We start from the raw sequence: 26063 nt of genomic DNA, 5'->3' as shown, positions 1-26063 counted from the left end.
GCTGGTTGCTAAATGCCTTAAAACACCGGTACAGACGAATGTCACTGCTGCTGGATGTAAATTATGTGTGGCACACAGTATTGTTGAAGAATGTTGTCTCTTTGTCAAGACGCTAGGTATCGAGGCATTTCGAGATTTAGCTGAGGTGCTTCGCAGCCCGGCAGGTCAGCGCCCGGTAGAAAGGAGGAGTTCGCAATCAAACAAACACTCGACTCGACCCGAGCGGACCGCTTGATTTGTTTACTCGCGTGACGAAAGCGTCGCCCTGATTGCAATCACTCTCGAGCATCCGCCGCTTCGTTAGGCCTGACAAGCTGGTGATGATGCAGATGTGGAAGCGCCTTGTGCTCGTTACACGGTGAATGCTGATGGAAATCGTGAGGTAGCGAAAGAGCCCGGGTTAATTAAACGCAATCCTCGACATCCTCTCTAATTGTGGCAACAAAAGACAGAACAAAAATAAAATTAAAAATTAAGAAAGAAAATCTAATTAAAGCTGCAACCAGCTCAATCATTGCAAAAATACAGACAAAGAAAGAGTGTCAAGAAGGTAGCTATTGCATATACAATGAATCCACATTCATCACTGGGAAACGTTCCAGACCTGTGAAAATCCGAATTTTTTTTTTGGCATAGTTTACCCCTCCCACCTTGTTTAAATACATTTATAGATATTAAAACACACTTGAACTTCTTAAAATACACTTTTTAAACTATTCCTTAGTGCCTGTTCTTACTCTCTCACTGTCAAGAAATTGGAAACTATCGTATAACATCGCTTTGTGGAAACGAAAAGAAGAAGACTCTCGCTCGCATAGTTCTCCAAATAAGAGGCTGTGCGTGCTTACTGCTTGTTAAAACTTAACTCCTTCAAACCAAAATCGCAGACTTCTCATGTGTTTTCGGGCATGGGTTCTTCAGACTTTTTTGTGGGTCAACTCATGATTGACATGCCTGATGTTTCATGTTGTTAAATTTGCTTTTTTTTAACCTTTTAAAATGGTATTGCCATTTTTATGACAGTAACGAAAATTTACTTTCAACTGGCATCGGCTACAGCTAACACTTGACCCTGAACGGGATAAGTGATAGAATATTAGATGTATGGATGGAACAGAACTTTACATATGTACATATGTATGTCTATTTATTTTAACAAGAGAACATACATCCACTTTGGAAGAAAGACATATCCTAGTTTATTTCTTCTATTAAACTTAATGACTAGGTGAAAGTGTAGGTCCCAGGGTGAAGCCAGTAGAGAAGCGTTGTCTTATTAGGTATTAAATGTTCTGTCTGTGAAATTGAATTGACCATTTTAGAAGCGTCTAACAACAACATAACCACCGTAACTTGAGGTTGTAGGTTGTAGTTTACAAACTCCCCCAAGCGTGAAAAATTGCTCCCCTATAATTTCTGGCGCTCTTTGATGGGGATTTACGCTCAAATGAAAATGCATGCGAAATGAGCAGCCCTCTGTGGCCCCCACAGCGTGCAAAGATGGCATGCCGCAATAATCTTAAAAAATGTAATTAAACACAGATAAGATTAATACAATCAGGGAGAGATGATTGAAAGATGCTGTTGTCGTGCAGGAGGGTGGCGAGGGCCCCCGGGCCCCCCAAAAACCGAGGCTGCTAGCTGTGGGGAAGGAGGCCCTTTCGTGCTGGGATTATCTGGGGCCAGGTGGGGGAGCCTCGTGGTTGGAGCATTTAAATTAGCGCTGAGATGACAACCCCCATTAGGAGGGATTAAAGGCCCGCTGGCAGACAGAAATGTGCTGGCACTGACGGGGGCATCCGTCACACAACACCCGAGGAGATGTGCCACAAGACAGTCACTGCGTCGCCGCTGTCATTTGCCTCGTCTCAATCACACTTGCTGTACAATGAACGTCCCTTTATTGAGGGGGTACATTCCAGGCCCACGTCCTATAGGTGAAAATCCACTTTACAAAGAGATCATCTCATTTCTTTTGTATAGTTTTACCTCTGGTGGCACGGTCGGCGAATGGTTAGACCGTCTGCCTCACAGTTCTGAGGACCGGGGTTCAATCCCCGGCCCCGCCTGTGTGGAGTTTGCATGTCCTCCCCGTGCCTGCGTGGGTTTTCTCCGGGCACACCGGTTTCCTCCCACATCCCAAAAACATGCATGGTAGGTTGATTGACAACTCTAAATTGCCCGTAGGTGTGAATGTGAGTGCGAATGGTTGTTTGTTTGTATGTGCCCTGCGATTGGCTGGCAACCAGTTGAGGGTGTACCCCGCCTCCTGCCCGATGATAGCTGGGATAGGCTCCAGCGCACCCGCGACCCTAGTGAGGAGAAGCAGCTCAGAAAATGGATGGATGGATGGAAGGATAGTTTTACCTCTCCCACACGCTTTAAACATAGGTAAAGGTATTAAAAAATACACTAAGTATTGTTTTGACGCCACCTTGAGGCATATTGGTGTCAAGGAACCATGTCGAAGTGAGTTGAGGAGCTTCATGTAGTGCTTGCTGTAGTGCTCCATAGCACTTGTTCTCATTAGGGTCTCAGGTGAGCTGGAGCCTATTCCAGCTGACTTTTGGGCAACAGGTGGGGTACATCCTTGACTGGTCGGCAGTCAATCACAGGGCACGTATGGACAAATAACCATGCCACGCTTTAGTGTCAATCAATAGAATGTGACAGGAAGGCGGAGTACCCAGAGACAACCCACGCAAGCACGGGGAGAATATACCAACTTCGTACAGAATTCGGGGAAAATTTGGATTCAGAGCAGTTCCTTCTGGCGGATTATTTGCTTGATGTTCATGGAAACATGGAAGTACAATATATGGGCAGTGACTGGTCAACATGCAGTGGGAGCATAAATGAGCCTAAAGGACACTTAAACGCAACTTTATTTGATGTATCACGAGGAACAGAGCGGTTTAATTTTGATGGCAGGAAAGTTACACATTTTTTTCACTTGGTCCTGTTTTAAAGTTTCTATGGTTACCATGCAGCTTTTATTCTCATTACCCCAGGTTCAGAAGTGAAGCCGCCAAAAGAATCGGTCACCGCAGAGGTCCCTGCAGAGAGTTTGTTTGCCTGGCGGGATTGTGCAAACGTCAAAAAAAGCTCAGGGAGGAATTATTGGCTTATTGCCACCTGACAGCGGCACTTTTAAAAAAAAAAAAAATTTGGGGGGAAGGAAAACAAAACAATGAGCAGCAATCCGATTAAAACAATCTTCCGAGTCCTGATTAACATAAATTTGCATGAGAATAGCCCTGTGTGACGAAGCAGTGGAAGGCGAAACCACCGCGCTATATGCGGCGCTGCAATCCTGCAGAACGTTCGGTGGTAACGCATCGCTCGACTCGGCAGGCCACAACCAGGGGGTACAGTCCACGCTTGGCCGCATTCTGGCTTGTTGACCAGTGCTGCTCGTCGTAAAAATGTCATCTCCCTCGACGGCAGCTTACAAAAGAGAAATATCACCGCCCGCTGGAGTAAAGCAGGGTACAAACATACCAATTTTTAACATTTTAACTGTTTTTTTTTTAATGTGAGAGACCCCACAAGACGAGAAAAACACGCAATGTGTGTCCTTACTCCTCTTATCATGTCTGGTGTATTTGAGACGACCAACACAGCACACCACACATTACGATATCGGTAGTGTACCTGGCAACAGCTTGATCTTAAGGTTCCATCCTGTTTGGTTATTGTTCCGTTTCACATCTTAAGACACTCGACACCACATCTTAATTACTCAGGATAATCTTTCATATACAGCCAACAATCTATATGTGTCGATAAGCATGTACTGCACTAAACTGGCTATCGTTCCATTTCACGTCACAATCACAGAGTCCGTGTCAAGACCGAACTCGCCATTGACCACACACGTCAAGATTTGTGATCGTAAATATTGAATAGGTTTAGTATGTACGATTGTTGGCCTGACTGTTTTCCAGTCAGATGGTGGATGGGGGGGGGGGATCAATATTAATACACCCTACACCACAAGATAATGAGGAAAAATGCTCATATTTGTCGGTATTCGTGTAACCCACATAAATTACCATCGTTCCGTTTCATGACACAATCACGGAGTCGGTAGGCGTTGACCACGTAAGGATTTGGATTTGTGTAAATATCAAACTCGAGTGTGCACCTTTAGGACAATTTATCTTGTCATGCTCATGAGGGTGGGAGCAAGGATGAGGACTCAAACAACCACAGGTGCTTCTCGGTATATGGCGGAGGGGGGTGGGGGTCGGGACAAGGGGACGATTAAAAAAAAGGAAATGCAGACAGACAACGTCAGATGTCACCGTTTGGTATTTGTACAAAGCTCTGGAGAGAAGCTTGCCTGGAGCCATCGTGCCACTTCCGACAAAATCGAGTGAAGCCAGGCCTTGTTCACCCCCCCCCCCCACCACAATCCCCCCCTCCACCCTCTACACTCAGCTCTCCAGCGGCAACAGGAAATCAAACAATTAGCGGGAGGGAAATAAAAGGTCCCGTTTCGCCCTCGGGCACTTGTAAACACGGTTGCAGCGTTTCTTTTTTTTTTGTTTTTGTTCGTCTATCGAAAACGCCACAGTCATCCTGCACAGTTTGTGGTTTATCTGCCATGGCTTTCAAGTAATAAATACAATACCTCCAATCTCATCTTATCAATCTTATTATATGAAAGACAAATATCTGAGTAATGACGTCCTAGCCAAATAAAATTAAATAGGCTTCATCCTGAAAAATAAACTAATAGACGTATTTATCAAAATTCCAACAACATATTCCAACAGCGTCTAAAATGTGATATCCTTTTTGATCTTTGGAATAATTTTTTCATGAAAACGTCACAGAAATGTATTTAGACTGTTAACTATTTTAAATTGGGAAGACAAACTTAGCTCGTTATTATAGGTCATATGAAATTTGAGATAATATGAACGAGAATTGGCTAAAGAATTGTTATAAGACCACAAAATGAATTATTTTAGGGCGCTTTGTAGAAGTCTATGACTCAACTAACTGTTGGATGTGATCTTACAAAAACAGCCAAAACATTACATACAGGTGTACTATCTAATACAAGAAATACTGTTCAGTTTTGACTGACACTTTTATAAAAGGTATTAATGCTAAATTTATGCCCTGCGATTGGCTGGTGACTAGTTCAGGGTGTACCCCACCTCTCGCCCGAAGATAGCTGGGATAGACTCAGGCACGCCCGCGACCTGCGTGAGGATAAGCGGAACGGAAGATGAATGAATGAATCATGCTACATTTAAATTTGTTATGATGGTAACAGATTTCAGTGGCATAAAATGACGTTGCATCACATGGTCTCCAAATCACCTAAATATACATATTAGAAACCATCTTTCAACTACATCTACAATTATAAACATTGTCAAATTGGATCTCACTAAGCAGTTGTACCCAATAAAGGGACAGGTGAGTGTATGTAACATAACATTTAAAAAAAACGGACTTTCACATTTATTTTCATCATATCTTCTTAGTACCACATCAATGCATAACAACTAAATGGATTTAAACCACTGTATATGAACAGATGTTTGGATTGGATAAACATCAGTTAGTGACTCCAAGTTGCATGGTTTATTGTCCGTACATATGCTTGGCCAATTGGGCATTGAGGCTACATTTAGAGCAACATGGAGCGGCTTTAAAGCGTTCAGGAAAAGAAAACATGAATGCTGCCATATTGCTCTCTCTAAGTGGAATTCTTAACTATGGGAGCTCTTCACAGCGAGGAGTTTTTGTTTACACAGAAAAAGGAAGGGGGAAAAAAAAAAAAGAACCAGACCCAGCTCGAGGACATTGCACACGGGACCGACCGGGGCATCCCACTGCAACTCCCCCACCCACCCACAAAACCCAAACCCACCACCATCATCTAAAAGGAAACATGGAAGTTAATGGAGACACAGGAAAACACAAATGTGCGGTCTGGTTAAAATGGACGTTTCCTGGCTGGGTTTGTTTTGAGTTGATGTACACGTCAATTGTAAAATACTACCATCCCCTATAATTGTAAACTCGCTGATGTTTTCTTGAAAAAAAAAAAAAGATTAAACACCATACTAAAGTACTGGCAATCTCATAAATATGAATACGTGGAAAACGTGATCTGTGGGAACAGAGACTAAAAATGTATAAAATTACATAGAAATCCTAAAGGTTTAACGCTCATTACCTTAAAATGGAAACAGAATCACTATCAAAATTCATTAGTATGAATTGTGTATTCAGTCCAAAAAGTACACATTAGCTCACAATTAGTTAATTGTGAGCTAATGTGCACTTTTTGAAATATCAGGGCAAATTGTGGTGACCTCAAATTGATTGGGTGGAATGTGCAGAAAACCTCTTAAGGTAGTGTTGCAAAATCCATCCATCCATCCATCCATCCATCCATTTTCTGAGCCGCTTCTCCTCACTAGGGTCGCGGGCGTGCTGGAGCCTATCCCAGCTGTCATCGGGCAGGAGGCGGGGTACACCCTGAACTGGTTGGTGTTGCAAAATAATCAATCAATCAATCAATCAATCAATAATGCTTGCTTTTGCACCGAGTTGTCCACACAATTAGTTGAAGATCACTATTCCATTCATACCAAGTATACTAAAAAATGTGGGGGCTTATGCTTATATTGTAAACATGCAAACTGCACTTTGGTTTTGGTCCACTCTAAGTCCAAAACTGACTTGACCAGTCCACATTTCCCCAACCCGAGCATCACTCTGCTCGTGCTAACCCTGTGGCGTTCACATTAGCGATGTGCTGGTGCTCTACTGCCCTCCAATGGCAGCCGACAGTTTGGTGCTCTACGATGTACCGCTCGTCTGGCTGATCCAATTGCACTGCGGAGATGGGGCCAAAAGGAGAAAGGTCTCCACATGCGGGGGGTGCTGGTTCAAAACAGAGAATGCAATGCATGCAGGAGAGTCATGTTGAGAAAGGTACTTTTTTGAGAATATAGTACTGTTTTTTTGTTTGTTTACTTTGTTGTTGTTTTATAGAGAATAAAGGTGTGTTTTCCAGAATTAAAGTCACTAGAAATATATGACTTTCTTCACAATATAAACTTTGACTTCAATATCAGCTTTGTATGATTATCTTTAAATTTTTTTTTTTAAATGTCTTATATTATGTTGGCATCCATGTGGACAGCAAAGAATTTCACTGGACAGGTTGAAATTTTCAAATCGTGAATCTTGAAAATATGTAACTTTTTTCAAAAAAAAATAAAAAATACACATTACGACATATCTCAAAAATAACATCAAATAAAATACATCTTTGTTATCGTAAAGATTACAACTTTCGTTTTTTGAAAAATAAAATGCAACATGGCAAATGAAACAGCTTCGAAATGATCATGTGACACCACGCGCCAACAACAATAATGTGGAGTAGATGACAGAGAGAGAAAAGAAAAAAAAAAAAAAAAAAAAAAAAAAGCTTGGCAATTTCAAACTGCCAATTTGTCTGGGATAGCCGCTTCCAGTTGGGGCTCATTTGGACAAGTTCTCCAGTATGAGCCTTGGAATTCAACAAAAATGGCTGCTTCAAACCCAAATGGCCAATCGGTGCCTTGGGTAAAAAAAAAAAACTTTGCAGGGGAGTATTTATTTTATCTTTATATCATTTTGGGAGGTCATGTTCAAGACCCCTAAAATAAATTTTCATCAGGATACACGTGTTTTCAAAACTTGAGGTCTACAAAAGTCTATTCATTCGTTGAAAGAATCATAGGAAACGACAATTCTAAGAGGGCCCTAATACGTTGTAAAAACACAAGTATATTCATATGTCTTCAAAAATCTAACAAAGAAAAAAAAAACATTCACCTGAAATAACAGGTGCAGCAATGTAGCTCAACAGATGACAGATTCTTGTTCCTGCTCGTGACTCATGTTTGCGCAGCCACTTGTTGCTGGGCAGACTCTATGAGGCACAATTGTAAATGCCCCATAGTCCACTGAGAGAAAATGTCAAACCAGAGGCTGATGAGCCAGGACAGGAAAATAAACAGACAGTCACAAATGACTCCAATGAAATATAACTGTATTTTTGTCGAGTGCAGAGTTACCACTGACCAAGTGCACAAAAGCAGTTCTTGGAGCAAAAATACAGTAAACACTCACACACAAACATACCGTTGCTTGTTTGGAGGGTGGTGAGCTTGTTCTTGCTCACAGAAACTTTGCATGGCCACTTGTTGCCAGGCAGAATTCAGAATAGACCAATAGGTGGGGAAAAGCATACTACTGCAAACCAAAGGCTGATAGAAACAAGAACCGACAATCATAAAGGTAGGCAGGTACTTTAACAGAATTATAAGAATTATTGAGAATTACTAAAGACTCCCTGTAAACGATATACAGTAGTTTTGTCCAAGGTGCTACACACCTTTCGAAATCAGTAGTGACTGAAATGCTGAGCAATCACGATGCAGGAAGGCAGGATTTAAGGTACCCTTGGTGTTTGTGTCGCTCCTTTATCTGTTGAAGCTTTTAACTTTTCCTTACCGTCTGTTTAAAACAACTTTCACTCAAAACATATACAGGGGCTCCTCAATTTACAACAAATGTGTTTGTAAATCGGTACAGTCTATCACTAACCTGTGTGAAGTCATAATTATAGTAAATATTTGAAAGAAAAACCTTTTTATCCCTAAAGGTCCAAAAATAAACATGCGTATAGTTTGAATGTGCAAAACTTTTCATGGTCTCATATAAGAGATAAATGCAGACTTTTTTATTTTTTATTTTTTTGCTGAGGCCCAGATGGCCCGTCACAATAGCGGTGCGAGGCCGGCAGCTTTGATGGCTGTGAGTGATTGATTTCAGGCTTGACTGGCTCTGATAGAGTCCCCTCAGGAGGTGCCTGGCAATCGCCGGCCCGCGCCAGAGGCTCTCGGCGCAGGGGGAAAATGAGATGGAGCCAGAAATTTTGCTCGCGTGCCCAGCAGCTCCATCGGCGTCCCCCATAGAGCTCCAATACATCCTGGCCGCTTGCAAACCACTAGAATTGGATGGATTTTGTCACTGGCTTTCACTTTCTATGGCAAAGTGTTTTTAAAGCAAAGTAATTGGCCCTTCAATATGTCACAGCATGTTACTCGCAACACAAAACATGTCTATTTTCCAGAATATCCCCGCCCAACTCCCTTTTATTCCTTCTATAGTGTGAGTTTAGGTTTAAAAATCATGATTCATTTGCAAATTCATCTCAATGAAGATGTCACAAACGTTCTTTTCTCTTTGTTATCAACAGTTTTCTTCCCTTTTGTCACTTTAAACTGTGCTGAAACGCTGTAATTTGCTCTGCTAGAAGATATTGACTGATAGCCGTAATGGAATATGACTGTCATCTCGGGGTGACACTTTGGAGCACTGCCGCTGCGCCACGTGTTGCACTCGTCTCGCCGGCCCGGGCGGGAGGACACCTCACGTTTCACATCGACATGTTTTGGCCCACCCAAGTCAGCTCACTTACCCTGCTCCATTATGACGGGATTTGACAATCGATTCACCGTAAAAGTCCAAATCGCCCCATGTGAAGAGAAAGAAAAAATATGTTCTGTTATCATCTTGAGCTGCTGGACATGTTTGGATGTGCTGGAAAGTTTTTGCTTGAAAGGATAAATACATGACCAGCATGGTGGACTAGTGCCTAGCATGTCTACCTTACAGTTTTGAGGTTATGGGTTTCAAACTTGACTCTGCCTTTCCTGTATGGAGTTCGCATGTTCTCCCAGTACTAGCGTGTGTTTTCGCGACATTCCAAAAATATATTTGTTGGGTTGATCAAAGACTCAAATTGTCAACACCAGGACTAAGGCAGAGGCAGATCAAGACGAGTCAAGTCCTAGACTGAGATAATGTGGGACCAAACCGTGAACAAGACCGCAGCAAATCGTGACCAATTCAAGACAAGACCAAAGCAGATGGAGACCAAGACCAAGCCCGATCGAGAGCAAGACAAGACCAATACCGAGGAAATGTAAGACCGAGTCAAGACCGAGACCAAACCCAATCGAGACTAAGACTGAGGCAATGTAAGACTAATTCAAGAACAAGACCAAGCCAGATACTATAGATAGCAAGTGAAAACCAAGGCAATGGAAAACCCCACGTCTCTCAGATTAAAGACATTGATCTTCAACAACTGTATAATGGTGAAATATGAGAGAACCACCATAATCAGACATTCATACACTTTTGCTTACAAAGTATACGAAGAATACATTATCTAGATATCTAGATCAGCAACCAGAAGTTATGGGAAAGGACAAATCAGAAGCCTATAGGAAAGGAAATAATGCAGAGACGCTGGCGCTCACTTGGACGCACTCTCCGTAAACCAACCCAAAACACCCACAGGGCAAAAGGAATCAGGGCTGTCTAACAAATACCTGGCGACAGGACCTAGAGGCTAATTTCCGGAGGTTAGGCTATACCTGGAGGGAGGTGGACAGGCTGGCACAGGACCAGCCGAGCTGGAGGAATCTTTTTGGTGGACTATGTCCCAAGACGGATGGATGATAGGCATAACTAAATTAACTATGTTTGTAGGCGTTGTGTTTTCATCACCAAGGTTTCTAAGGTTACCCACGAAGAAAAAAAAGCCATAAATAGAGCAAACCCTCCAAGCAAAAGATTAGCTTGCAATTATGTTTGTACAGCGAATCGCAGCGGCAGCGGCTAATTGCTTTCACCAAATAAACACACTGTGATTGGCCGCAGAGGTGGCGTCACTATGGTAATAATTGTAGTATGCTGACACTGACATCAGGCAGGTAGCCTTCGCCTTGTTTGAAGAATTAACATATTAAGAGCAACTGTTGAATTATTTCATTGTATTCCATCATACTGTTATGCCTTTCAATGTGAATTTATAAGGGAAAAGATTTATCAATTCTACATGTCACATTTGACAACTCTCAACTCTCAGGCACTCATTAAAAGACAATCAGTGCAAGGATGAATTGTGTTTGGTTGAAATAGAAGCTGCAATGCTTCACTATAAAGCTGGAGGACAATTCAGTGATGATGATAGTGAAGTACTAATTAAAAATGTTTTTATATAAATGTCTGTTGTACTGTTGTGTCATTATAACTATAATGACAAAACTGGTTAGAATCTAACAACTTTTTACTGTGCTATGTTAACCGAATAACAGTACAGGCATTTAAAATACTGTGCAGCTACGTGCTACTACTTCAGTGCAGCATCCATTTTTGTGACGTGTTCAGACTTTTGCGTTACCATCATGACAATTATTATCATTATTTGTTGGGAGAAATTAAGTGGTTTCACTACCTTTGTGCTGTGTCAACTCAAGTTGGCTATGAAGCTAACACAAATTTGTCAGAGCGTTTTCTCAAGCGATTTGGTTAGGTGGTGACATTTATAATACGCTACAGTATGCCATCCATTTTGAACACCTACTTAAGTGAGCAGTGGTTCTCTGCCTAAAGAGCGAGCACCAACATTTTGTTTACACTTTTAAAATTTATGTATTTATTATTTTACTTTCAGACTTTTGTGTGACCATCTTTATATTTCATTTCAAAAAAAATTTGAGGAAGAAATTCAGTGATTTCCAATGACAAGTTGACAAAAAAGGTTTCTTTCCCAAAGAGCTAATGCAAACATTTGTACCAGAGTTTTCCTGAGATTCAGCTGGGTAGATAAGTAGCGAGATTTAATATAATATGGAGTCAAATGAAGGGGCTGCACTGGTAGTACATGCTGCCTTGTATCAGTAAGGCCATCCGGTGTTAGAACTGTGCCAAACCGATCATGCAAGTGACTCGCTGTGGCGGCCTATGACGGCACAAGCCGAAAGTGACTTTGCAGTGCAGTAAAATGGAACACATTCTTTGGATATAAAGAACAATGACAGCAAAAGTGCACACGAACAGGTCGTGTTGCCGTTCGTGTGGGTGCGTGAACAAGTTTCACAGACATGTCGGGGAAAGAGGAGGAGGATATCATCGCCGTTTATGCCGTCCTCGGCGCAAAAAAACGCTCATAAATCTACATGGCGACGGAGGGGCGGGCAGCGAGGTGAGCGAAAGGGCAGGGAGTTTGGCATGTGCCCTCCTCGGGCCTCCCACCGACGTGGGGTCAGAGTAAATAAAGAGGAGAGACGTGGACCGCCTCCAGCAACCCCCACTTGCTTCCCTTCTTTCGCCCCAAAGTAACAGGAAGCTCTTAAAAGTGGCGACCATGCCTTCGTAGCTCAGACCGGAGGCCGAGGTATGCTCACAAATACTTCAACATTTCCAACTGAAATCCACACAAATGCACAGCAACGTAAATTAGACTTCCAAGTGCGGCTAGCGAGCTTCCCCATGTGGTCATGGAAGTGATGCAAGTGATCCCAGATCGACTGCGATGACGACGTAGCAAGCTGGCAACTGCTTTACACGTAATAAAAAAACAATAGGGAACCGCAGGGCCGACTGAGCCTGTAGGATTAGCACCGTGGAAGAGATCTTAAGCTGTTTTATAACGTCAAATTTAATGTTCCGTTCGTCTACGGAGGCTCCAAAGGTTAACAGGCTCGCAGCTTGTCCGATGTAGCGCGGACATAAAGAACAGCGCACTCTCACCATGTAAGGCTTCGGGACTAAAATGTACAGCAGGCCCTCCCCTCTTCCATGCCTCCTGCTGGAGGAATTCCCAACCCTCTCTGCAGGTTGCCAGCCAGCCAAGACCAGCAGAACATATGTTTTCCTCCCCTGGTCGGGTCAAAGCGAGGTCGCTGGTTGCTAGGCTAAGAAGAACAATAATTCTAAAAATCCCAAAATATCTATCTGCATACTTATAACAAAGGGCAAAGAGAGAGCATCTTATGTGGTAACTGTACAATAATAACAATTACTATATATTGTATGAAGATGTGAATGGCCAACTGATGCTATATATTCAATGAGAAGAGTAGCATGTAAGTAGAAACGCACAAATAATCAATACTGTATAGGCTTATGTGAATGGCAAAGTGAACATGACTATATACTTTGTATACAGGAGTGAATGTGAACAGCAGCAAGCCTAGTCAGCAGCACTGTACGTAGAAACACATGAATGATCAATCCTATATATGCATACGTGAATGGCAAAGTGAACATGAATAAACAGATTTTACGCATACAGAAGTGAATATGAACAGCAGCAACCATAGTCAGCAGCGTTGTGGGTAGCAATACACGAATAATCAATCCAATATATGTACATGTAAATGTAAATGGGAAAGAACATGAATGCTGTAAATAGATAATACAAATACAGAGGTAAACGAACCACAGCAAGACTAGTCAGCAGCTTTATATGTAGCATAAACCCTTCCATTCAAAGTCTAAATGTTACACTGCTTCCCCACTGTCCCCTCACTCCACATGTTCAAGCTGGGTAGCACTCTGAACTTTGACCACACAAGTTATGAACTTTCTTTTAAGACTCAAAGCAACTTATGGGAAACTTTTTTGGGGTGTGTGAGGGGGGGGCAATGTACACATAATATTCATGTTTCAAAGCAAGTGCAGAAATCAATAACACTCGCCGGTTGCATGTGTTTGTTTTGGTCCCTCTTTACGTCCTTCTTAAGGCGAAGTCAAAACCTGAGTGTTGTTGACGGTACCGCTGAGCAAACATATGCTGGGACTTAACACCCATCACGCAAACGTCCAAATACTCAATCACATCAAATAGGATGTCATCTGGAACCGAAATTTATTACAACAGGCTGATACATGTCATCAGATAATATGTTTTTTTGTCGTTAAACAGTAAAGCAGCATGTGGCTCATCATCCAAGATAACTTTTGAAGGCCCCGTTCCAAGTACAGTGAGTGAGTTATGTTCCTATGGGGGCGACGTAACCCGAATTGGTGGTCGGCACGGATCGTAGTCCAGTGAACTGAAAAAAATAATGCCGCAATTATGTAACTTTAATGCCCTCACAGGTGGGCAAGGAGAGCCACAGTCGCTGATACACTCTAAGATGTTTACTGAACTGGCTATGTAAAGTTATAAATAAAGTAAAAACACCACAAAAAAAATCTGGTGTTTTTGGTGGGCTGGAACAGATGAATGGCATTTCAATTCATTTTAATGGGGAAAATTGATTCAATAAAAAAAATAAGTTGGTCACAGAACAGTTTAAATGAAGGTCAAGGTATATAGATGCACTTTCTGTGACATTTTTTTTTTGGGGGGGGGGTGATGTGCTGGGAGATTCTTCCAAAACAAAATATGTGCCTTGGCTCAGTAAAGTTTGGAAACCACTGTTCAAAGGGAAATTGCTTCAAGTATCCGCCACGAACATCCAGAACGTTTTTAAACAGTCCTGATCTAAATGAGCGAATCCAATTAAATCTGGACCCAGGGTGAAGTCGTACTAGCTGCTTTTATTTCCCTTTAGGTGAAATGTCATTTTAAAGAAGTTGAAGTTCCCATATGGTTTGCTTTTCTTGCTGGTAGACAAGCAAAGAAAGCGACGAGACTCAGAGGGCCCTTAAAATGAATAAACAACAAGAACATTTAGCCAACCTGTGTTTAATGTTGATCAGGTGGGTGACGGCCCTGACACCGCGCCACAGCATGTCACAGCACGTGGCCCGCAATGGGTGCTACGAAAAGGTGAGACAAGAAGCTTTTTTTTTTTGTTTTCCCTTTTTTTTTCCACCTCCAACAACACATATGCACTCTGCTTCCATTTATTCTTATTATCGTCAGCGCGGAAAGATGGAGAGGGGAAGAGAAATAGCAAAATCGGTCATTCTTAATGTGCTAAAACTGTCTTTCAGGCCCCAAAAGCTGGTAAAAAAAGCCACTCACCCAATCAGTCCTATTGAGGACTACATATTAGTTGATCATACAGTGGCCTGCCCCGCAAGGACGGGATGGATGAATTCGGGGGACATCTTGTGGGAGTGTGCGAAATGCGAGTTAATGGGAGGAGAGTCGTCGTCGTTTGAGTGGAGAAAGCCGGCGGAGGAGCTAGTTAAAGAGCACAAGTGTGCCTGAGGGGTACTCAGTGTATCTGGACTCACACTGGGAAAAGTGTATTTATCAACTTAATAGCGGGTGTCTGATTGAACATGACTATGATTACAGTAAAGTTGTTTCTTCTTTTGGCTCCTATTCCTCCCGCTGCTCTTCCTCCTCCTCGTACTCCCACACGCCCTTCCCGCAACCCAGAAAATTGGGTTCATTTATTGTAAAATGGTAAAAAAAAAAAAAGGAAAAAAAAAAGAAGCATTCACATTGCCAGTCAAAACATTTGACTCTTTACGTGGAAGAGGAGGTTATGTTTTCATCTGCATAAAAAAAAAAACCCCACTAAGCCCAAGAAGGGGTGTGGCATAAGCGGGCTACCCACATACTGAGAATGAAACCAAATTTGAGGATTTTCCCTCCCTTGTGATCAAAGACATAAAAGGCCCAATTGTCGCACATCTCTGAAAGATTATCCTAAGCGATGATTATCTTGTGGTGTGGGGGGTGTTAAGATTGCTTTTTCCTGTCCCGGGGCTGACAATCGTTTTCAATATTTAGCTTGGACTTGATTCCCCCCCCCCATCATGTGTGTGGTCACATTTTAAAAATGGATTGAGAAATTTAAAATCGCTTAAGAAGGAAACTAACATTGGCCATTAGTCCCAAATTAATTGTTATTGTTTTAATATTACATTTAACCGGATGAGTCCCACCCCACATCCTACCGTGTAATTTGATTTTAAAGGTAATTTTAAGTCGTAATTAATTAATTTAAACTCATCAAATAAAGGAAATTCAAGCACCATTAAACAAGTTTAAATACAAGTGTTTAGTATGTCTGCCTCACAGTTCTGATGTTCTGGGTTTGAATCTTGGCTCTGATACTAGCACTCCCCCCTTGCTTGCGCGACATTTCTCCGGGTACTCCCGCTTCCTTTCACATCACAAAACACGTTCGGATCAATGAAGACTCTAAAATTGTGATCGTGAAGGTTTGTTTGTCTATATGTGATTGGCCAGTCCAGGGTGTACCCCGCCTCTTCTCGCCCGAAGTCAGCTGGGCTAGACTCCAGCTCGCCGGCAAACCCTAGTGAAGATAAGCAGTCTAGAAAATGGATGGATGGACATTTTAACTCAATGACAAGATTTTCAAGTTCAGTTTCACGTTGACTAGTAGGATCTGACTTTGGGTTATTCTTTTTGTTATCTTTACATACAGTACACGCATGTATGACATTTATCGCAAACCTTTCTCGCAAAATTAAAGCCATCGAGTAGACGAGAAGTCCATACAGGCAGAAAGAAGAACCGACGATTGGGGAAGAGAAGCAAGTGCATTAACAAGACGAGGAGTCTGACTGGTACAAGTGGTAGAGAGGGAGCCATTTCGCTGATAAGGCAGCCAAGGCCCTTCAGGTGTCTCCTGCTCCACTGCTGTGTAAATGAGCTCCAATTAAACAGGCGGGCCCCCGTGCTCCGGGTCTCCTCTCTGCCCACCCCAGCCTGCCGCATCCCCAAAAAGCCCCCCCGCCCCTCGCCCGTAAGGCCAAACCCACCCCACGGCTCCTGCAGCTGCTCACTCGCTCCCACTTTCTGTTTTTCACTCACACTGTGACCCAAAGGTCTGCTTAACTTCTGTGTGTGCGCGTGCTTCTCTACGCTAGTGTGAGCGTGTTTGTTAGCCCCCGCAGCATTTCCGCTTATTGTCAGCGCTCGATAAGTGGCGGCGTGGTGGGCGTGCAGCATGGCAGGGCTTGGTTGTTTTGGGTATATTGCAGTCATTTGTTTCAAACTACAAAGTACAGTAGTGCTAGAGAATAAAACAAACTCGCAATGGAACTCTATTGCCTTAGTTTTTGTTTGTTTGTTTGTTTTCTACGCAAAAACTACTACCAACTTAAATGGAAAATATTATGGAAAATGTACTTTATAATGGCATGTATACACATAGTTGCATTTCTACCCACCCATCAAGTGTGAAATTGCGCTCCTATGAGAATCTATCATTAGCTGCCTATTTCTGAAAATGTGTTTCCAAGCGAGCTGTTCCGAATTTTGCCAGATTGCAATTTAACAGTTTGGCTAAATTACAAAATACTGGGCGTGACTTGGTAGAGTGGCTCGGCGGGAGAGCCGCCATTTTCAAGCCAGACTATGTAGAAGCAGTATAGTGTCAAAGGTGAGCGGTAAGCAGAGCTGCAGTGCTAGCAAAGGCAACACTAATTGACAAGCGTATTTTAGCTGCTCGGTGATGAAGTGCTGCCTCGATGACTGAAAAAAAACAATCAAATCTGTCCGAGCTGTAACATCTGTTCTTTCCACTCTGGGCTAGTAGTTGCCCTCGCTTTGTCGCGACGCACTCGTTCCGCCGGCGGTCGTCACTGAAACGAAAGCCGTACTCAGCTTTTCCCGGCAGTAAAGTGGGACGGGTGAGCAGTGGGCCATTTGCATGAGACAATACCGCACCTAAAAACCAACTGCTATCTACCAGAGAGTGCTATAATTCTTTGTCCTTTCTGTATTTTAAGATACCCTTTATTAAGACACCTGGGAACTGTTTTAAATTGTGAAATAAAAATGTAGACTCAGCGAAGGAATCCTTTAACCTCTCTAGATGTGTCACCTTTGCAGGTGCCTCAAGCACATTTTTTTAAACTACGGGTACCTTTTAAACGAACAATATTATATTAAAAATGTAGCTTTGTGATTGGGTAGTCTGTGGTTCAGGCTTGGCAAAATGTTTGTTGAATTGAATAAAAACAGTAAAAACTATATGAGCCTAGTTTGTACATCATGCCGTTCAGGCTGAAAAGTCTATTGTATGAAACTGGCTTTGGCAGATACTCAAGGTTTCCATGTCATACACAAAAAGCCTTTGTTTCAATCTCTCCCCTGATGTCGGAACAACTAAAATTAGTGAGGTTTTGTGCCCACAGCTTTTGGAGAAGCCTTCAAGTCTTGACCAAACACGACATTAACAGTTTGCAAACATTGTTTGATTCCTCGCAAAGGCCTTTGCCATGCGACGGCTGCGGGCGGTCTTCGAGCAGCGGGTGATTCGGGCCAATTAGATAAGGTGGCGATTTCGGAGGCCAGATTGGGAGAGTCGCCGCTTGGCCGCGGGCCAGGACGCCGGGGGTGCAACCCCTGATCCTGCAGGAGCCAAGTTTAAATGACCACAGCCAGAAGAGAGGGAAGAAGGGGGTGGGGGAGAAATTAACATTGGATGAGCAGAAGGTTCAAGATGATATCAATGTTTTGGCCCCTGCAACAAAGCCTGAATGCAGCAAAATATGTTCATTTACAGATGATAAACCACGCTTTTTAACCAGTGGAAACCATGCAAGCTCCTGAAAGACTGCATCTTTGGGCGTCCTAAAAAGCGCCATACAAGTCTCTTTTATTATTAATATATCAGTGCAACCCTAATTTTAGTAGTACATATACTTTTTTTGACACTTTTTGTTTGCCGGTGTTCCGTGAGATATATGTGCCTTGGCTCAATAAAGGTGAGAAAACACTGATTTACTGTATTACTATATCCATTATGCTATCCGTTGCATTGTTTTTATTACATCGTATGGACATGTGGTCCAGCCTTAAGACCCAAAGGGCCACATACTCGGGTGCCGGGTTGTTATGGCACACATAGTATTTAGAGTGATTGTTTTGAGTAAATTCCTACACTAACAAACATTAGTGCTTCAAGTTACAAGCTTTCGCTTGGTCGATTTTTTTGCTTCTTGTTGCGAGCCGAAATTTGAGTTACAAGCTAGATACAGACGCACTGCCGTTCGAAAAAAACCTGAAAAAGTCGGCGATGCACTTTAATCTTTTTATTGAACGGTGCAAACAGTCAAACACACGAATACAAAATGAAAACACTCGCATGGAGCATGGAGCGAACCGCGCGGTAAACGGCCAACCGGAGTCAGCTGCTCCTGATTTTTTTTTTAGGACTGAGACAAAGATTTGAAAGATCCCCTGTAATACTAAAACTTGGAAGGTTTTGTTCATTAACTATTATCTTTTCAGGCTATTATCTTTTCGATTATATGATAAATGTATAACATGGGTGCACCGTTAAAACAATGTTTTTAATATACCGTAAATGATTTGATCTATATTCTAAAATGCAATGTCTTTAAAGTACTGTGCAATAAAAATGAGAGATTAGCGGGAAAAGGGTCTTTTGTTTCCGGTGGTCGCATACAATTGTCGAGCTTTAGTAGATGTGAACGGACGGTTGGCGGCCTCCCGCCGATCGGGGAAAGGACAATTACCCGTTCTTGTCAGCGGCGCCTCGTGCATAATACATAGCTGACATTCTGCTAGCGTTACCTGCCACGTGTAACCAGTCACACTGCAAATGGTGAATATTTCAAATTGATGGCCATGATTATGATACTTTAAAACCCCTGTAAATGCGACATTTAAATATTAAGTCACATGTAATTAAGCAGGGAGTCATATTCATCCCCATTGTTAGGGGCAATTATAACAATTTCCATCAAGGGATTTCTCGCAGCTTGACTTTTTGTTGTGAGGAATATTGATTAACTTCTAGTTAATGGAAGTCATTTTCTTTATTCCCGGGAATAAGGAAAGCTTGACCCGGTGGAGTAGAGCCCTGCATTGACCCATAGAAATGCAGTTCACGGCTTTGAAAGTACGAAAGCGGCATTTTCTAAAGCGCGGGTCCTCATTAGCGTTGCGGGTGAGTTGGAACTATTATCCCAGCTGACGGTGAGCGGAAGCTGAAGCTCCCAGAGAAAACCCGCGCAAGCACGGGGAGAAAATGCTAACTCCACACATGTATGCCGGACTCTGAAATGTACTTCCTGTAAGTACAGAAGTGAAACTTAATTTTAACTGCCACAATCAGCATTTTGGTACAAAAATAATTTTAAATAAGGTAATGTATGGGGAGTATCTGTTGTCAAACGTAGTGAGTTAAAGTAAAAATGTCGTCACAACGATTTACAGTATACTCAAATAAAGTCCAGATACCTTAAAAAAAAAAAAAAAATCTCCTTAGTTACAAGGTATTTGTACTTCGTTACTTCCCACTACTGCCTAAAACTAATCGGTCAAATGTGGTATTGAATATCTACAAACTTAAAATAGACCCGTGCGGGAATCTTCTGTGGGGTCTTAACAGTGACGATCTCATGTCGTCTCTTACAATGAGCATATTTAATTGCGCGCATTGGGTGGGTCACGCCAGGCGCTTGACGAGGTCAATCAGGTCCCGTCGGGAACGATGGCCCAGTGGGAAAAAGCCGCTTGGGTTAGCAGCCCTTTCCTCCCGTCGCAAAATGCCGCTGATGTCTACCTTTAACACTCTGCGCGTAATGTTCGCCGTCCCATCAGGCCACCGTATTAAAACTATAGGCCACCAGCGATTAAATGATGGACTCGTTTTGAAGAGAATGCCCCAGTGATAGATGAAATGGCCCAAAGTTGGACTGGAACTGCCAAACTAGGCCTCGTTAGTAAACGACAGCATATTATTATTTGACTGATTTTACATATCAGTTTGCAAAAATTACTATGTGGACAGCTGCATAGCTTTTTTTTTGTTTTTTAATATTTATATTTAGGGGTTGGGTTAGGAAACTGGAAGAAAAGAAAATTCCAATAATTCCAATGACACGTTACGGTTTCAACATAAATACCTTGGAAAAGAGAAACTGTAGATGCAAAACTTGATATGTTGTTTGGTGGTTTTGAGGCCTGTGATCTAATCATGAGACATGTTGACTGATTAAAGGAGGGTACACACATACTGATAATCGGGCCAAATTTGAGCATTTGCCCCTTTGTGTTCAAAGTCAGGAAAAACACGATTATTGGATGTCTGAAGGATTATTCTGAGAGCTTATCCTGTGATGTGGGATGTGTGTGAGAGATCCCCCCCCCCCCACGCCCATGATCCACTCAGAAATCGTAAATGTTAAATCGGCTTAATAGTTATAATCACAAATCCTTACGTATGTGGTCAACAACAACAGTCTTGGTTCTCCAACAGAAATCTGGTTTGGGGGAGGAGACTTGCGATTGTCAATCGAGTTATTGTTGTGTGTGTGATGTTTTGTGTTGGTCATCGCGATTAAATCACCAATGATACGAGTAGAAAGCGCACGCCAATATTTCCCATTTTTAAAAAAATGGTTAAAGCAGGCAACACACTTATGAACAATCGAGCCAAATGTTTGCATTTTTTCCTCCCTTGGGATCCACTGAAGTAAAAGTCCAATTCTTGGATGCCCCCGAAAGATTATCATGAGCGTTTACCCTGTGGTGTGGTGTGTGTGTGCGTGTGTGTGCGTGTGTGAGTGATCTTTCCTCCCCGATCTGCTCAGAAATCCTAACTGTTAAAACTGTCCAATATCTACAATCGCAAATCCAACACAACACACAGTCTTGATGCTACGACAGCCACCTAGTTAGTGATTGTCGATCGAGATATCGTCACATGTGTGGTGTGCTGTGTTGGTCAAGTAAGGTTCACACTTTTGCTCATTATGTGTGGGGTCAAACAATTCCACTTAAGACAAATAACAAGGCAATTGACAAGAATTCAAGCTGACATTGTCCATCAAAGTGACAAACTGTCTCTGTATGTGAGTTTACATTACAGCTGCTTTACATAATGAAACACTAATGCCTCTCCGTCAGCTCGCTCGACGGCGACCCCCTCCAGTTGAGACGCTTAAATTAAGACATAATTGCCCCCCCCCCCTCCTCCCATAGCACCCACTCACTTTTTCCCCAAGTGGGTGTCGGTGGAAAGCAATATGGCCGCGAGGGAGTGACACGGGGCTCTCCAGGCCGATGGCGTGACCCATCTGAGAGATCAACGCCTGCACCCAGCAGTGGTCCCTCCTCGGAATGTTATTACAGAGAAAAAGCAAGGTCAGATTGCAGGGATGATGATTCATGGGAAGCAATTCTCAATTTCTGGATTTTTTTTTTTTTTTTTGTAACATATTGACCTTGGCGTTTCTGACAAGAGCATCCATCACGCGCGATGGCGCTCCAACAGGCAACTGTGCGGCCAAGTGAATCCGATTAAAGGACATTAGCGCTAGATGGATGCCGGACGTCAACGCTGCAGAGGGATCGAGCTCAACATTCTTCATGCATTCCACTTCCTACACTCACTGATTTTGACATTTTTGATCAACGGCTATGTTTCGGATTTGATCGATTTGAGGTCTCGGTTTAATTAATTGAATTTACAGCTTGTTGAGTTTCAGGGAAAAGTTGCAGGCCTTCTTTATATACTGTATAAGCGGTGAGCAGGAAACTACATGAATGACTAGATACTATACATAAAGAATTGATTGGGAAGAGCAGCAAGAATACAAAACTATACATATCAATAAACAGTCCATATTTAGGAATTGAATGGCAAAATATATTAGGCTAAACGGATACTATAGAAGCAGAAGTGAACAGCAGCAAGAATAGTCAGCAGAGTTTTATGTAACAAAAATGCTATACATCAAACAAGAACAATAAATAATGTATTTGTTTCTTTCACCTCTCAGCAGTGACAGCTGTACATCCTGCAGATGTGAAAGTAAACAAAAAGCAGCAAGATTAGGCAGTGGTATTGTATGTGACCATTTAACATGACTAAATAATACACAAACAGCTGCGTATCAGCTATTGAGGGCATTTGAAAGCATTACAAATGACTGTGCTATGAGCGGCTGGCCTTGTAGTCAATATTTTGGCAGGATATGATGCTCGCTTTGCAGAATGTTCACAAATAAAGTTGATTTTTTTTTTATGACGATTTCTGGATAGCCTGGCAACACATAAAAGCACACTCTAATAATAACAGAAGCAGAAACATGTCAGGTATTCTGAAACATTCTGGGTAAAATAAAAAATAAAAAAATAAAAAAAACGTGTGTGTGTGTGTGTGTTTGTGTGTATGTGTGTGTGAGGAACATACAGCACCAAGAACAGAGGCGCATTGTGCGCACTGCAAGCGTGTCGTCCACATGCTACCGCGGCTCACGTTTAGCCGACGGCGGCCTAGGGAGGAAGTCCCAAAGCGCTGTGAACTTTGACCCCCACGCCGACACTGACGCACGCAGGGCGCCGTCCGTGTGCGTGTGTGTGTGTGTCTGGCCAGTCCAGGTTCAACAGACACGAGAAAGACAAACTATAGGCATGCACATTACCAAATAGGATATTTGCCAACAATACTATTTATTTAAAATTAAATACATATATATGTAAATAAAATAGGACTGATAATTTAATTATATATGATTATATTCACATCTATATATGTATATGTATATTTAGTAAAAACATCTATATTGCATTTTCAACATGAGAGAAGATGAGAAGTAAATCATTAAAACAAAGGCAGTATATATGTTGTTTAAATTGTGATTTGATTTAAGAAAAAAAATGCTATCCAAACACAAATCCACAAGGTATTGTAAAATACATACAGAATTTAAAAATATTTTCACAATAATGTGTAAATAAAATAATTAAAGGTAATGCTTTTTACATTAATCAGAATATATGTAAAGTACAGTATACATTTAAAAGTAATAATTACATTATTCATCTTTTTAAACTGTACTATTAATTGTAATATTACATTTGGAATTTTTATGTATACCTTCAGAAATAATAATTACTGTATGTGATCCTGATTTTTTAACAACTTTGAAAATTATACTTAAATTGATCTGAATATTTTTTAAACTATACCTTAAAAAATAGTTGCATTCATTCAGATTTTCTTTTCTTAACTATACGTTGGAATATAAATACATTATTCTGAACAGTTTTAAAATTATACTTTTGAAAATGATAAATACATTACTGTAAATATATTTATTTAAATTACCTTTGAAAATGAAAAATATATTGTTCTAAATATTTTCTCTAAACTAAACCTCGGTCGTTTGATTTTTTTCTTTTTCCTTTCTTAAATGTTTTAATCAAAGGTTTCTGTTGTATGGTTTAAAAAAAAAAAGTACAAATGTACCCAAAAATTATCTATTCTTCTATTCTGTCTATCTCACACACACACACACACACACACACACACACACGCACACTCACAAGAAATCCTATTTTCCCTTTTTTATCAGTCTCAGCGTGATGGTGTTTTTTCCACAATGGAGTTTTACGGCGTGCCAGCATGGCGTCTTGTCCGCCCGAGAGGTGAGTACCAGGTGCAGGGGATCGTTCTCATGCTATTACCGCCTCACTGTCCCATTTTAACATCAACACACAGAATCACACACATGCACATGTACATTCATGCATACACACCAGCCGCATGTTCTGCAGCTTTGCATTTGTTTCTTATTATTTCATATTCCTGCAGAAACGCAACGCACAGATTTCACTTGCTGGTGGATAAAGAGGGGGGTTCATTCCCTCTGCTTCTGAAACGTGGACTTGGAGCAACCTCTACATTCCGGAAGGCAAAATGCATGTGGAAATTACTAGGAGCCGGGTGGAGGCCCCATCAAGTGTGACTGAGCGCCATCATCAGTAAGCAACGTTATACAGGCCGCCGTTATGACACCATCAAAAGGTAAGGAGGCTGGGGTACGAGCAGGGAGGGCTACGAGGTGGGCCTCAGAAGAACCCACCTCCCCCCTTTTCCCAGAACCTTCCCTTGAACTACGACCGCCAGCCCTCGGCAGGAGGTGCACGCTGGGCCGGCTTTGAAAAATAACACCTTCGTGATCTCCGCAGCTTGAGGACGGATTGTGGTCTGCAGATGGCCGTGGAACACTCGCAAAAAAAAAAAAAAAAAAAAAAAAGGTGGATAGGAAAGGAGGAGGACGTTTTCTTTTGGACTTTTTGGATTTAAAGTTCCAATAAAACTAAAAATGTGCCCCCCAAAAATCCGCAGAATGATGTGATGTATTCTGGTATTGAAGTCAAATAAAAACAATTATATATCATTCATTAATATCATCTTCGAGTATATCTGTAATCCTTTATTATATTGCCCCCCAGTGGCTAAGAAGCAGACACCAGAGGGAGCAGCACAATGCCCACTGAATTATCACCACGCACAAACTGTTTGATTCTTGTCCCTCTATTTAAATTAGTTATGACTGTATGATTTTATAAAGTACAATACTATAGGCGGTATTTTTCTCATTAAAAAAACAAACAAAAAACTGTTAAAAGTTTTTGTTGGTGTCTTATGGTGTCCTGGAACGGATGAACGGAATTGCCATTAATTTCAATGAGAAAAGATGATTCGAGATATGACTGTTTTGAGTTACGTGCGTGATCACAGACCAAATGAAATTCATAAGTGAAGGCCCCACAAGCCTCTCTCCCACTTTTTATCCACCGTTCACAGTTCAAAACTTGTATTAAAGACACCAGACTCGCTGCATGCTTCTGGTGCAAGCATTCAAAAGAAAATAGATTTTCAAAACAATTTTTAACACCAAATTTGGATTAACTAGTTCTAGTTATCAATTTTCTTTTACAGATTAAGTTGAGAATCACTGTTTCAAGACGGTTGTGGCTCTTTGGTTGCTAAGCGATCAGAACACTGAAACGTGGTTTTGTTTCTGACTATAAACCACTCAAGATGGATGAATATAAAGGAATCTGTGGAATTAGCCTTGGTAATCCATCAAACATCATAAATTAAAGTATAGCTACAAATCATTCTTAAGGTCCACTCGAGTCGTAGCGCGTCGCTAGCTTGTAGCATGAAAGCACAACAGGCAGGGGTTTGCACTGAAGAAATAAAAGATTGTATAACATTTTTGTTCTAGTCGATTGCAAACAGTGTGTGACGTAAACTCTGATGAGTCTCTTGGTGCTTTTCCAAAACGACTCAACTGGCCACGGTTTGTGGTGCTTTTCCGGGAGAACGAGCGTCTCCTATGTTTGTCTGTGTAGATTCTCAGTCATCCAGGTCATGGCAAGCCGCAAAGACTGACTCAAAGAATCTGGATTGCTCTTGTTTGTTGAATACCTTCCACTTTGAATCCAAAATGCTTCTTCAGTCATAAAT

The 26063-nt window shown here is 41.8% G+C and overlaps 1 long non-coding RNA gene across 2 annotated transcripts in view; it reads left to right on the top strand.

Annotated features, from left to right (window-relative positions):
- The window catches only part of LOC133469867 (uncharacterized), a 30749-nt gene extending 5933 nt beyond the window's left edge, over positions 1-24816 (top strand). For both annotated transcript variants that reach the window (XR_009785801.1, XR_009785802.1), the window contains 3 exons: positions 24157-24229; positions 24396-24608; positions 24684-24816. This is a non-coding gene — a long non-coding RNA (uncharacterized LOC133469867). The remainder of the gene's footprint in view (positions 1-24156; positions 24230-24395; positions 24609-24683) is intronic.
- Positions 24817-26063: the final 1247 nt, after the last annotated feature.

This window comes from Phyllopteryx taeniolatus, chromosome 20, assembly GCF_024500385.1.
Source record: "Phyllopteryx taeniolatus isolate TA_2022b chromosome 20, UOR_Ptae_1.2, whole genome shotgun sequence".
In the NCBI taxonomy this organism is placed as follows: domain Eukaryota; kingdom Metazoa; phylum Chordata; class Actinopteri; order Syngnathiformes; family Syngnathidae; genus Phyllopteryx; species Phyllopteryx taeniolatus.
The sequence above is the reverse complement of the archived record's forward strand: the minus strand, read 5'-3'. Positions and strand labels throughout refer to the sequence as shown.